This window comes from Mustela erminea, chromosome 2 (genome assembly GCF_009829155.1).
Source record: "Mustela erminea isolate mMusErm1 chromosome 2, mMusErm1.Pri, whole genome shotgun sequence".
Lineage (NCBI taxonomy): Eukaryota > Metazoa > Chordata > Mammalia > Carnivora > Mustelidae > Mustela > Mustela erminea.
In genome coordinates, this window is record NC_045615.1 from 142103568 (window position 1) to 142116613 (window position 13046).

Consider the following 13046-nt stretch of genomic DNA (forward strand, 5'->3'; position numbering starts at 1 on the left):
AAAACTATTGAAAGATATTAAAGAAGGCCTAAGTAAGTGGAGAATTATATCATGTGTCCAGATAAGAACACATAACAGAGTAGAAATATCAGTTATTCTCAAATGTAAAGATTTGGTACAGATTTCCAATTTCCAGTCCTGTGCGAAAGAAACTTGGAAGTCACCTCTCTATTCTAATAAGTGAAAAGCAGAACAAACTGAAAAATCAACTCTTCTCAGATCTGTAAGAGAAGTCAAGTCACAGGGCAAACCACTGCCACAATTGGAGAGATCCAGCAGGAGAAGACAGAATCACATCTTACCGGACCAGAAACCCACAAGCTGAAACATCCACAGGAACCAATGTCCAGGTAGGGAAAACTGAACTTTAATTAACAAATTCCTTGAGCCTGAGTGTGAGTTAAGTCTGAGAAATAACTCCCAGTTATTGGGAGTCCCTCAAATATTTGTGAGTTTTACCTCCTGTAGTTCTACCAGTGAATGTCAGAGAAAAATCCTCTTGTGCTTCTGGCAGAAGGACAAAGAAAGGATCCATTTTGAAATATGGCAGAGTATTCTGCCCCTGACAAATTGTGTTCTCAGGAGAAACTTTTTAACCAGAGCTCAAATGACCTGGGAGAAGGGAAGTCCCCAGCTCCAGCTGGCTCTAGCCTTACACATGGAGGAAGAGAAATACCCAACTTCAGTCCATTCTATGTCATCTTTTCCCACATAAAGGGGGAAAGACTGAAAAGCACAGGTAAATTTGTGCCTGGAGGTACAAGCTCACTAAAAGACCTATTCATAGGACTATATAGTTTCTCTCCTCCCAACACCCCACCTTCACATTACTAATGGCCTAGCTATCTGGCTATCAAGGAAAAAATTACAAGACAAAGGCAAAAAAAAAAAACCACACAATTTAAAGAGACAGGCATCAGAACAAGACTCAGAGAGGACAGGGTTTTTGGAATTATCAGCAGCAGTTGAAAATAATTAGTATGGTAACTGTTCTAATAGATAAAGTAGAGCGCATGCAAGAACAGATGGACAGTATAAGCAGGAACAAATTCCTTAAGGAAAACCCAAGGAAATCACAGTGATCAAAGCACTGGAACAGAAATTAAGAATGCCCTTGATGAGCTTATTAGTAGATCGAACACTGCGGAGGAAGGAATCTCTGAGTGTGAGGATATCTCAAAAGAAACCTCCAAAACCAGAAAGCAAAAAGAACAAAGACTAGAAGGAAAAAAAAAAAACAAAAAAAAACAATAAGGACAGGGACAACTACAAAAAGTATAGTATGTATGTAATGGGAATACCAAAAGGAGAAGAGAAATGAACAGAAGAAATATTTGAAAAAAATAATGCTTGAGAAATTCCCTGAGTTTGTGTCCAACACCAAACCACAAATCCAGGAAGCTGTTCCAAAAAAACAAGCAGAATGAATGCCCCCAAAACTATGCCTATACATATAATTTTCAAGCCTCAGACAATGAAAGATTTAAAAAAAAAAAAAAAAAAAAAAAAAACCTGAAAGAAGCCAGAGTGAAAAAAAGACTTCACTTCTAGAGGAACACGGATGAGAATTACATTCAACTTCTCAGAAACCAGGCAAGCAAGAAGAGAGTGGAGTGAAATATTTAAAGTACTGAGAGAAAAAAACCCACCCACCTAGAATTCTATACCCTGTGAAATTATCCTTCAAAAGTGAAGGAGAGATGGTCTCTCAGATGAGCAAAAACAGGGAATTTGTTGCCAGTAAACTTGCCTTAAGACAAATGTTAAAAGAATTTCTTGGGGTTCCTGGCTGGCTCAGTCAAGTAAACGTCCAGCTCTTGGTTTCAACTCAAGTCATGATCTCAGGGTCGTGAGATTGAGCCCCACATTGGGCTCTGCACTCAGTGGGCAGTCTGCTTGAGATTCTCTCCCTCTGCCTCTCCCCCCACTCATGTGCTCACTCTCTCTCAAATAAATAAATCTTTTTTTTTTAATTTGAAAAGAGAAAAAAATAAAATGAGATGAGACCAGAAAGGGAGACAAACCATAAGAGACTTAATCATAGGAAACAAACAGGTTGCTGGGTGGGAAGGAGTAGAGGGATGGGGTCACTGGGTGATGGACATTAAAGAGCGTACATGATGTAGTGAGTACTGGGTATTACATAAGACTGATGAATCACTGACCTCTACCTCTGAAAGCAATAATACATTATATGTTAATTAATTGAATTTAAGTAAAAAAAAAATGGAAAAAAATTTTTAGAAGGAAAATGGTAATGAAAATGAGTGAATTTTAGCTACACACAACAGTGTAGATAAGTACCAGGAAAATAATGGCAGATGAAAAAAAAGTCACAGAAGAAGCATACGATATGATTCTATTATTATAAAATTCAAAACCTTCAGAATTAAACACTATGCTGTTTAGAGTCACAAATACGGTAAAACTGAAGAAAAGCAAGGGAATGATGTCAGTTTTGGAGAGGTGATTAAGGGACAGGAAGGGAAGTGTTGGTATCAGGTACACGTGGGTTTTTTTAAGATTTTATTTATTTGAGAGGGAGAAAGCACAAGCAGGGAGAGCAGCAGGGAGAAGGAGAAGCAGGCTGAGGAGGGAGCCCAGTGTGGAGCTCAGTCCCAGAACCAGGGGATCATGACCTGAGTTAAAGGCAGACGCTTAACCACCTGAGCCACCCAGGTGCTCCCAGGTACACATAGGATTTTAAAGGCATATTATGATATTATTAAACTAGGCAGCAGGCACGTGGATCTTATCGTATCATGATTATTTATCCCTTATATATACCTTATAAATCATATTTTCTATCAGTTCAATATTTAACTTAAAAACTTTAAATCAGATTTGTCTGTGTGCATCCTTATTGATATACAATAAAACCTGAACATTTATAGGTAACAGTCTGGGGCCAAGAGAAATCCAGTGACTTGATCGAGGTCCAAGCCAAGTATTAACAGAGCTGATAATTCCACATGATGCTGAACTCCCTCTCCAAGTGCTGGCCTTACTTTTTTTCTAGGATAACAGGAATGATACAGATATAAATACACATTTCATCAAAAGACCAGACATTAATGTATCCACTAGCAGGCAAAAGCAATGGATGACTCCCACCAGCCACAGTTTTCTGAACCCTAAAGATCTATACTACCACTTACTAGAAGGGAACACTGAACTTCTAAACAAAATGCTGAAAATGATCATTTAAAGACTAACATAGGGTAAAAAGTACTGAGAAAGTAAAAATAGCTACACTGGGTTGAATATGTGATAGACTGGTGTCAAAGAAGTAAGATTCTCAATCCTCATAGTTCATCTGCTTTGAGATCCAATGCATCTGTGCTTTTCAAACTTCAATGTACATATGAAACAAATGGGGATCTTGCCAAAATGCAGATTCTGATTCAACAGGATTTGTACAGTCAAAGAGTCTGCATTTCGGTTTTTTTTTCTCCAAATTTTTATTTAAATTCTAATTCGTTAACATAAAGTGTAATCCTGGCTTCAGGAGTAGAACTGAGTAATTCATCGCTTATATCTAACACTCAATGCTCATCATAACAAGCTTCTGCATCTCTGACAAGATCCTAAGTAACATCAGTGCTGAGGCTCTAAAGGCCACAGTTTGAACTACTAAGCTTTACTGTGTAGAGTTATACCATGGATACATCTGAACAGATCAGGATTACTCGTGCTTTTCTTCCTGGGGAAACAGCTGACCATGAATGCCATGGTTTTAAGAGTTCTCAGTTTGCTAAATGTAGTGGTGCTGTGCCATAATGTTCACGCACCTAAATTCTCAAGTGAGTACAGTACAAAGTGTGTTTTGGACTAATCCGTATTTTCAAGAGGATGGGGGAGCAGTCAAAAGGCAGTGAGGTAGATGGAAAGATGCAGGGACATAAGAAAAAGATGGGGAAAGCACGTACTAAGAGGCAGTAGGGAATACAGCAAGCAAGACAAAACAACCATCCATCTATGAGCAAATTGCTTGTCCAACAATCTTAAGAAAGCAGCTTCTCTGAGATCAGCATCTCAATTAATTCCACTTGCCTATGCAAGATGGTGGATCTTTCTAGAAGTTAAATATTTGCCTAGTTTGCTAGAAGAAAGGTAGCGGAGAAGAAATTAAATTGAAGGGAAATTGAAGGAAAATTACATTGCCCTATAATTCTCTGAGAACAGCCTACTCTTCTCTTCACAGCACTGTAATTTGAAATCTATTTGTCTTTTTACTCCTTGGTGTGTTGTCTTCCCTACTTAGACCACAAGCTTTCTGACTCTCATCAAGCCCGCTTTGTTGGGGCGCCTGGGTGGCTCAGTTGGTTAAGTGGCTGTCTTCAGGTCAGGTCATGATCCCAGGTCCTGGACTGAGCCCCACACGAGTCTCCTTGCTGAGGGGGGAGCCTGCTTCTCCCCTGACTTCCATCCTCCCTGCTTGTGCTTGCTCTCCTCCGCCCCTCCCCCAGGGTCAAATAAATAAATAAATAAATAAATACATTTTTTAAAAAATGCTATACTGTTGACAAGTATCCATCTCCCACATGTAAGTACTTACAAAACATTGATTTTCAAAAAGTGAAAAGTGAGTAGGTAAAGCCTGAATTGTTAATTCACGGAGGGAGGAAACCGTTACTCCTATTTCTTTACTATTCTCTTCAATACAGACAGCACAACCAACCTCTCAAATCCAAGTTCCGATAGGGCAGAGGCATTACCTGCTTTGTTCACTGATTGAGCTCAACGGCCTAATTGGCTGCCTCGCCTTTAAGTGCTCCCTGACTAGATGTTGAAGACTAATACTTATTCTACGTATGGAGTTATTATACGTATGGAATTATTATAAGGAAACTGACCCACAAGATAAAGAAAAATTGTCCTGTGCTCACCATTTACTTTCTACACATAGGGCCTTGCAAATATAGTAGTATAAAGTCACACACGCTTAATGAATTGAATTCATGGAGGACCTGTTAACAAAATTGAACCAAACAAATTTGGAGATCTAACTGGCTTTTTTTTTTTTTTAAAGATTTTATTTTCTTTATTTAACAGAGATCACAAGTAGGCAGAGAGGGAGAGGAGGAAGCAGGCTCCCTGTTGAGCAGAGAGCCCAACGTGGGGCTCAACCTCAGGACCCTGGGATCATGACCTATGCCAAAGGCGGAGGCTTTAACCTCTAACTGCACCCCTCTAACTGGCTTTATTAAATGATTCATGAATCGGGCAGCATCATATCTAGCAAGGAGGTAGAGGGCGAGCTCCATAGGCTACAGAAAGGGAAACGTTTTAAAAAGGAGGACAAAGAGGTCACAAATGAGGAGAAAAAAGGATTATTTCATGTGAGGTCACCTTCATTTGGGGACAAGAATTTTAGTAGGTGGCTTACCTCTCTCCCTTTGGGGATGAGGAGGGTCCATGTGACAGATTCCGTATTAATGCTGGCCAGAAAATTCCTGGTTGGTTAAAGGTTATATTCCTAGTGCGGTGGCGGGGGGCAGAGGTGAGCGTTAAACCTGCAGTTTGGTTAGATATTAAGTCTTGGTTTGCTGACCTGGCCCAGGTGATACCATCTGGGGCCTGTGGTTTACTTTGTAAAAACCTAAATGAACGATGCCTTCTATAGAAATCAGATATGCTCTCTTTAGGACCTACTCTCTTCTAGACCTACTGCTGTAAATTCCTCAGATAACCACTGCAGGCTGTGGGTCTTCCCCCATGTCCTTGCTAGCAGAGCTCTACTTTCCACAGGGTAGGAACATGGCCAAACAAAGGCAAAAAATCAAGATTGGCATAAGCCATTGGATCTCAGCCTGCTTTATATTAACAATACTGGGGACATGTTAAAAAACTGATATCCTGCACCCCACCCCAGACAAATAAGTAAGAACTTCTGAAGGCGAGGCCCAGGTTTTTTTTTACAAATCTCCTGGGTGATTATTAATGTGCAGCCAGGGTTACTCTGGTCCAAGGTGCCCGTGACAATCCTGGTCTGCTTTGCCTGTGTTTCCCCATTTAGAGGTTATACATCTACGAGACCCAGTTCTGGTCACTGAGAAATAAGAGAAAATCTGCTAAGAAGTCCTAAAAAAGATTTCTACCTTGGTGAGCAGTTTATAAGATATACAGGATGTTTTGCCTCCAACTCTTCTTCCGTCTTAGTGTGTCATGATATGAGATCGTCAGAGCTGCTGTCAGGAAAAGACATGGCTGACACACTCAGATGACTAAGCACAAAAAGCAGGAGTCTTGGGGCACATAGGTGGCTTAGCTGAGCCTCGGACTCTTGGTTTGGACTCAGTTCATGATCTAGGGTCATGGCATCGGGCTCTGTGCTTGGCGAGGAGTCTGCTTGTCCCTCTCTCTCTGCTGCTCCCTCTGCTCACTCACTCTCTTTCTCCCAAATAAATAAATAAAATTTAAAAAAAAAAAAAAAAAGGAAGCGTCTGCTTAACTCCAAATCTGCCCACCTTCTTGTTAACGTGAAATGATTTGATTCTGTGACTTGCATATAATTGCCTTTTTCTTCCTAGTTATAATGTAACACTTACCCATTCCGTCATTCATAAAATGCACTCATTTATCAAAATAAGAAGCATAACAGTTAAGGGCATGAGCTTTGCAATCAGCCCTATTTATCTGTTACGAGTTTAAGTCCCAGTCCTATTTACCTGTTCCTAGTTGCATGTCTCTCTAAGCTTTGTTCCCTCTTCTATAAAAACAGTGGTGTCTACTTTATTATTACATCATGAGAATTAAATGAAATAATATGCGGAAGGCACTTAGCACAGTGCTGGGGACTTAGTCAGTCACGATGGCCATTGCTGTTCCATGCCTGCTCTGTACCAGAAGTTTCCTCTGGTTGCATTAAATTAAAAACAATGAAAATCATACCTATTCCAAATTATATTCAATTATGCATTTGAGTATTAAATACTACCTCAGGGGGCTCCTGGGTGGCTCAGTGGGTTAAAGTCTCTGCCTTCAGCTCAGGTCATGATCCCAGGGTCCTGGGATTGAGCCCCACATCAGGCTCTCTGCTCAGCAGGGAGCCTGCTTCCTCCTCTCTCTCTGCCTGCCTCTCTGCCTACTTGTGATCTCTGTCTGTCAAATAAATAATGTCTTTAAAAAAAAATACTTCAGATACTACCTCAGAACTTTCCCAGGCACAGCAATCCTAATTTAACATCTTGTCATTCACAGTGGATACTTTAGAATCTCCACATACCTCTCCAAGTATAAGATCTGTAACGCAATAGTGATTTGTTTGTTTTCTAGAAACATTGTATGCAAAGGAAAACATCTTCAATCCATAGTCTGGATCCATTCATTTGCGATTAAAATTAGAAGATGAGATGTGGTAGCAGACACTCTACTGCAGATTAGAAAGACTACAATTTCAATAACCTGCAGATTAGAAAGACTACAATTTCTCTAACCTTGATTTGACTCCTTAAGAGAAGTATCAAGGTATTGTTTTTGCACTAGATGAACTGGCATGTTAGTTTTATAGTCATGTGCCCATTTGGTAGTTTCGGGCTAAACAGAGAACAGAAGATATACCCTTGTTTGTGAAAGGAGGAGGAACCTCAAATCTTTCTGGATTAATACGCAAATGATCATGTGAGCGTTCTGAAGTGAGAGGTATTAGGTTGATTTCTGGTGTCCAACATGAGAAGAAAGGTAGAAGGATTATACTGAGGAATCAAAGAAAAATGAAGATCACAGAATGATATGAGTGCATGAATAGCAAATATGTAAAAATAACATGCATAAAGCAGTAGAAAGAAGAGGTGCAATTATGTGCAATTTGGGGGGGATTGGGTTTAGTTTTCTCAATGTTTATCTATATGTTACTATTAACCATTAGAGCTTTCTGTTCAGCATTCATTGCATAATGGATTAAACATACGGTGAAAAAAATCTTGCCCAAACTGACGCTAATTTACTGGGTAACTTTAGGCAACTGATTTAACATTTGATGGTCTTGAGAAGCACTATCATTATCATTTTGTGTTTTGTAGATGAGTTTAATAATATGTGCAGAAAGGTTTGAGGGTTTTTTTGTAGAAATCTTACATTGTTTCATTAGATTATAATATATCTTGCATTTGCCATAATTTTTTTAAAGCCTTTTATCTTTGGATGGTTTTTCTGGTCCAAGAGCTCTTATTAGTTTACCTCCCAGGCTTTGCCAAGTTGTAATTAAGCCAGTATTGATTCTCTGCAACTACTTTGAGCTCAGGACTGACCAGTCAATATTATAGCACTTAGAGAAAGAGAACTTTCTAAAAGGATTTCTAAGTAGTTGAATAGTACAACATTTAATTCAAAACATTATATGGCTTCTTAAGAAAGTTTGTAGGCCCTAAAATTTAATTTGAAGAAAAAAAACCTTTAAGTGATGTGTATTAAAACTTACTTATTATAACTTGTAATTTTATAAACCAAGTTTGTTTTGAATTAACTATAGCTATGAATGTATTACTTCTAACTTGTGGTTATAATAACTCATTTCCATGTTTGTTTATTCAGGAGGTGTAGTCTGCTGTAATATTGATCAAATCATAAAATTCATCACAGTGAACAGTTCTGTAAAAAGAAGAAAATGGGGGTCAGTTAATAAGAGTATAATAGATTAAGTACTTGGTTACTGATGAAGCCTGTAGTAATGTGCCTCTCCTTAGGGTATCATCCTAAGAATGGTGATTTCTCTGCTTATTCTCAGGATACCTCTGCCTGAAAAATCATATTATTCTTCATCAAGGAGTACACAATTTATCAAAATACTCTAGAAGCAAATATAACTATTGCTCATTCTATATCACAGTGGAGTCATTCTGGATCCTGGTCAGTATCCATCACTGTCCCTGGGCTCTACAAGGATTAGGCAGATGGCCATGCTGGTTGGACCAACCAGACTGTCTCTTCCAGGGATCTGAATCTTGAGCTGAGTGACACTTGTGTGGAATAAAGGCCCTTGGAGTCAAATCATTCCAGTGATCATACGAAAGAGACTGTACATAGATGTTTTCACTAAAGATCCCTGGAGTTGTTCTGGTTGCCATTCTTCCCAAGGTCCAGTGGTTCTGTTTTCTTTTGATTCTATGACTCACCCACTATTCTTCCCATTTCGAGGGCAAGGAGTGATAGGGAGCACTTCAGTTAGTCGCTGTATTTGCAATCAAAATCCCCTACTGAAGCAGGCAAAACACGTATTTACACAAAATCACATGCACTGTATAAGATAATAAATGATAGGTGTCAAGTGAATGATACAGTCTTAAGTGTTGTAATAACTCAGAGGAGCTAGCTATTCTGTGCTCTGATAAAGTCAAGGCAAGGAAGATTTTGTAGAAGAAATGGGACATGTCATTGGACAACATCCATGAAGACCAGTGACAGTATAACATTGAGCTAAATAAGACCTCAGACCCTGAAGCCAGAGAGAACTGGGCTCAAATCCTGGCACTGTCTGGGTTTATGAACTTGTTCAAGTGAAATAGCTTCTTTGTGCCTCAGTATCCTTTATTTGTAAAATGGAAATAGTTGTACTTCTCTCATAGGTTCATTGTAAGGATTAAATCAAATAACGATAAAACGTTTAACACAATGCTAATAAGCACTCAATTTTAAAAAGAAATAAATCAATCATGTATTTCTTGGCAATGGTTGAGAAATCAAACTCAACTCTCCAGAGTGAATGGATGAAATGGAGCGACATAATTGGTCCAGGAAAATGACAACACATAAAAGGGATCCATTCCTTTTCCTACCACCCTACCTCCCTACACACACACACACACACACACACACACACACACACAAGTCTTCTCAGGTTACAGGAAGTCTCACTGAGATCTTTGACTGGGAAACCATTATCCACAATTAAAAGTCTTTAATAATTTGCTAATGCTGTTTCATCAGCTTTTAGTAACCGTGAGATAAACATTCTTGTCGCTAATATCCATAGAAAGACACAGTGAGTAAAATATCTTCACTCAAACAATCCAGAAGAGGAGCGCCTGGGTAACTCAGTCGGTTCAGCATCTGCCTTCAGCTCAGGCCATGATCCCAGAGTCCTAGGATCAAGCCCTGCATCGAGCTCCTTGTTCAGCAGGGAGTCTGCTGCTCCCTCTCCTTCTGCCTCCTCCCCCCTGTTCATGCTCTGGGTCTGTCTCTCTCATAAATAAATAAATAAATAAATAAATAAATAAATAAATAAATTCTTTTTTTAAAAATCTAGAAGATTAAGAAATTGATTTTTATTATTTTATTATTTGATTTTATTATTTTCCTAATTCATAAAGTTTATGTTCCTTTTATATATGGCCAAATAAGACTAAGAAGATGGCTATTTTAATATTTCTTTTCATTACACAATCTTTCAGGATTTTCAAATAAAAATTACTTTCACTTTCCTAAAGAGAAAAACTACTAAACTCTAAGTTCCTTGAGGGAGATGTAAGCCAATGAAAAAAATACATTTATAGGTGACATGTTAGAAATGGTCGAGTTGGAGTAACTGATTCTACCTGGGACACATTAGGGAGTCTTCATAAGACTTTTTGCTTCTACTCTGCGTAATTCAGTCTTCTCACAGAAACCTAAATGACATTTTAAAACATGAATGAGGGGTGCCTGGGTGGCTCAGTGGTTTAAGCCTCTGCCTTCAGCTCAGGTCATGGTCTCAGGGTCATGGGATCAAGCCCCACATGAGGCTCTCTGCTCAGCGGGGGGCCTGGTTCCCTCCTCCCCCTGCTGCTCTGCCTACTTGTGATCTCTCCCTCTGTCAAATAAATAAATAAAAATCTTAAAAAAAAAAAAAAATGAAGGAATCACACAGACTTCCTCATTTGTACCTTTTGTCCCAGTTACTGTCTATTGTAACAAATGCCCTCAGACTGTTGTGAGGGAAAAAAACCATTTTTTATGCTCATGAATTCTGTGTGTCAGGAATCCCAACGGGACACAGCAGAAATGACTTATCTCTGCTCCATGATGTCTGGAAGCTTCGCCGCTGCAGTCAGAGGTTGAGGTTGGAATCATTTGAGGACTCCCCCTCTCACCTGACTGGCGGTTGATGCCGGCTGCTGGCTGGGAGCTTCAGGGTCTCTCCACACAACCCCCTGCTGGTGATCTGAGAAGATGATTTTGGTTTCATCACATCACGTCCGCTCATCACATCACGTCCGCTCAGTTCCAAGGGAAAATTTCGAGAGAAACAGAGTAAAACTGTATTTTTTATGACCTACCTGCAAGTCACATGGTTTCACTTCAGCCATACTCTCTTGGTCAGAGAAGGGATAAGCGCCATGCCTAGGCCCAAACTGAGGGGACATAACCCCCACCTGGCAATGGGAGAGTTTCAGTCAATTTGTAAGGAGAGTGTGTGAATGGGATTTATACTGATGTGGCTATCTTTGGAAAATTCCAATTGCCATACTTTTCAATGGCTCCTGCTGCTCCTAGAAAAATTCAAACTCCCTGAATGGTCTCTAAGGCCCGGTGGAATCTGGATTCTCACCTACCTCTCTGAACTCATCTCCTCCCCACTCTCATTTCCTGTACTCCAGTCACTCTTTTCTGTTGCACGAACTGATTAAACTAAACTCTTCTTTGCTGAAACTACTCTGACCCCAGATCTTCATAAGCCTGCTTCCTTGACATTCGGCGCTCGGCTCATATGCTCTCTCTCTGAGGAGAGAGGCCTTTCCTGACCACTTTCGTCTCCCATTATTCTCTGCCACTTTACCCGTCTCGTTTGCTCAGTCACCTCTCCTAACCTGAAGTTAAACTATTCACTTATTTGTTTACTTGTTTATTTTCTACCACCCGCCTACATTCCCCACTGAGAGCAGGGTCCTTGCTTGGCTCATTCCCCTCTCTGTCTCCAAGCCTAGAACAAGGAGGCTTGGCATATCCTAGGTGTTCAGCATTACTGAGGGAACTGACTGAATGATGGGGAGTTGTTTGGGGTGCCTGGGTGGTGCAGTCAGTTAAGCATCCGACTCCTGGATTCAGCTGAGGTCCCGATACCAATATTGGTCATGAGATCGAGCCCCACGCCTGGCTCTGTGCTCAGCACAGAGTCTGCTTAGGACTGTTTTTCCCTCTTCCCCACCCTCTCCCCTCCCCTCGGCACCCATGCTCTCTCTCTTTCACCTCTCTCAAATAAGGAAATAAATCTTTTAAAAAAGGGGATGATGTTTGTTCCAAGCCTTAAAAGACAAGCAAGTGGGTTGGTATTTTTAAAAAATAGTTTTACCAAACTATAATTCACATATCATATAGTTTGTCCATTTAAAATTTATAATGCAGGGGTGCCTGGGTGGCTCAGTGGGTTAAAGCCTCTGCCTTCGGCTTGGGGCATGATCCCAGGGTCCTGGAATCAAGCCCCACATCAGGCTCCCTGCTCAGCCGGGGAGCCTGCTTCCTCCTCTCTCTCTCTCCGCCTACCTCTCTGCCTACTTGTGATCTCTGTCTGTCAAATAAATAAATAAAATCTTATTTAAAAATTTACAATGCAATGAAGTTAATATATTCACAGTTGTGCAACCATCACCACTATCTAATTTCAGAACATTTCTATCACCCCAAAATAAATGCCATCCATGCCCATTAGCAGCCATTCTCCATTCCTCCCAGTCCCTGGCAGGCATTAATTTACTTTTCTATCTATTTAGATTTACCTATTCTGGATACTTCATATAAATAGAATCATACGACATGCAGTCTTTTATGATTGGCTTCTTTCTCTTAATGAAATCTTTTCAAGTTTCACTTCTCTATAGGGACAAATCATATTCTATTCTATAGACACTTTTTCACCCATTCATCCATTGATAGATGTTTGAACTGCTTTCCCATTTTGGTTACTGTGGATAATTCTGCTTCTGAACATCTGCGCACAGGTTTTTGTAGGGCCAAGTGTTTTTAGTTTTCTCGGGTATATTACCTAGGAATGGAATTGTTGGGTCATAATGGTAACTTTTTAAAAATTTACATTTAATTTTAAATTCCAGTATAGTTAGCATATAGTGTTA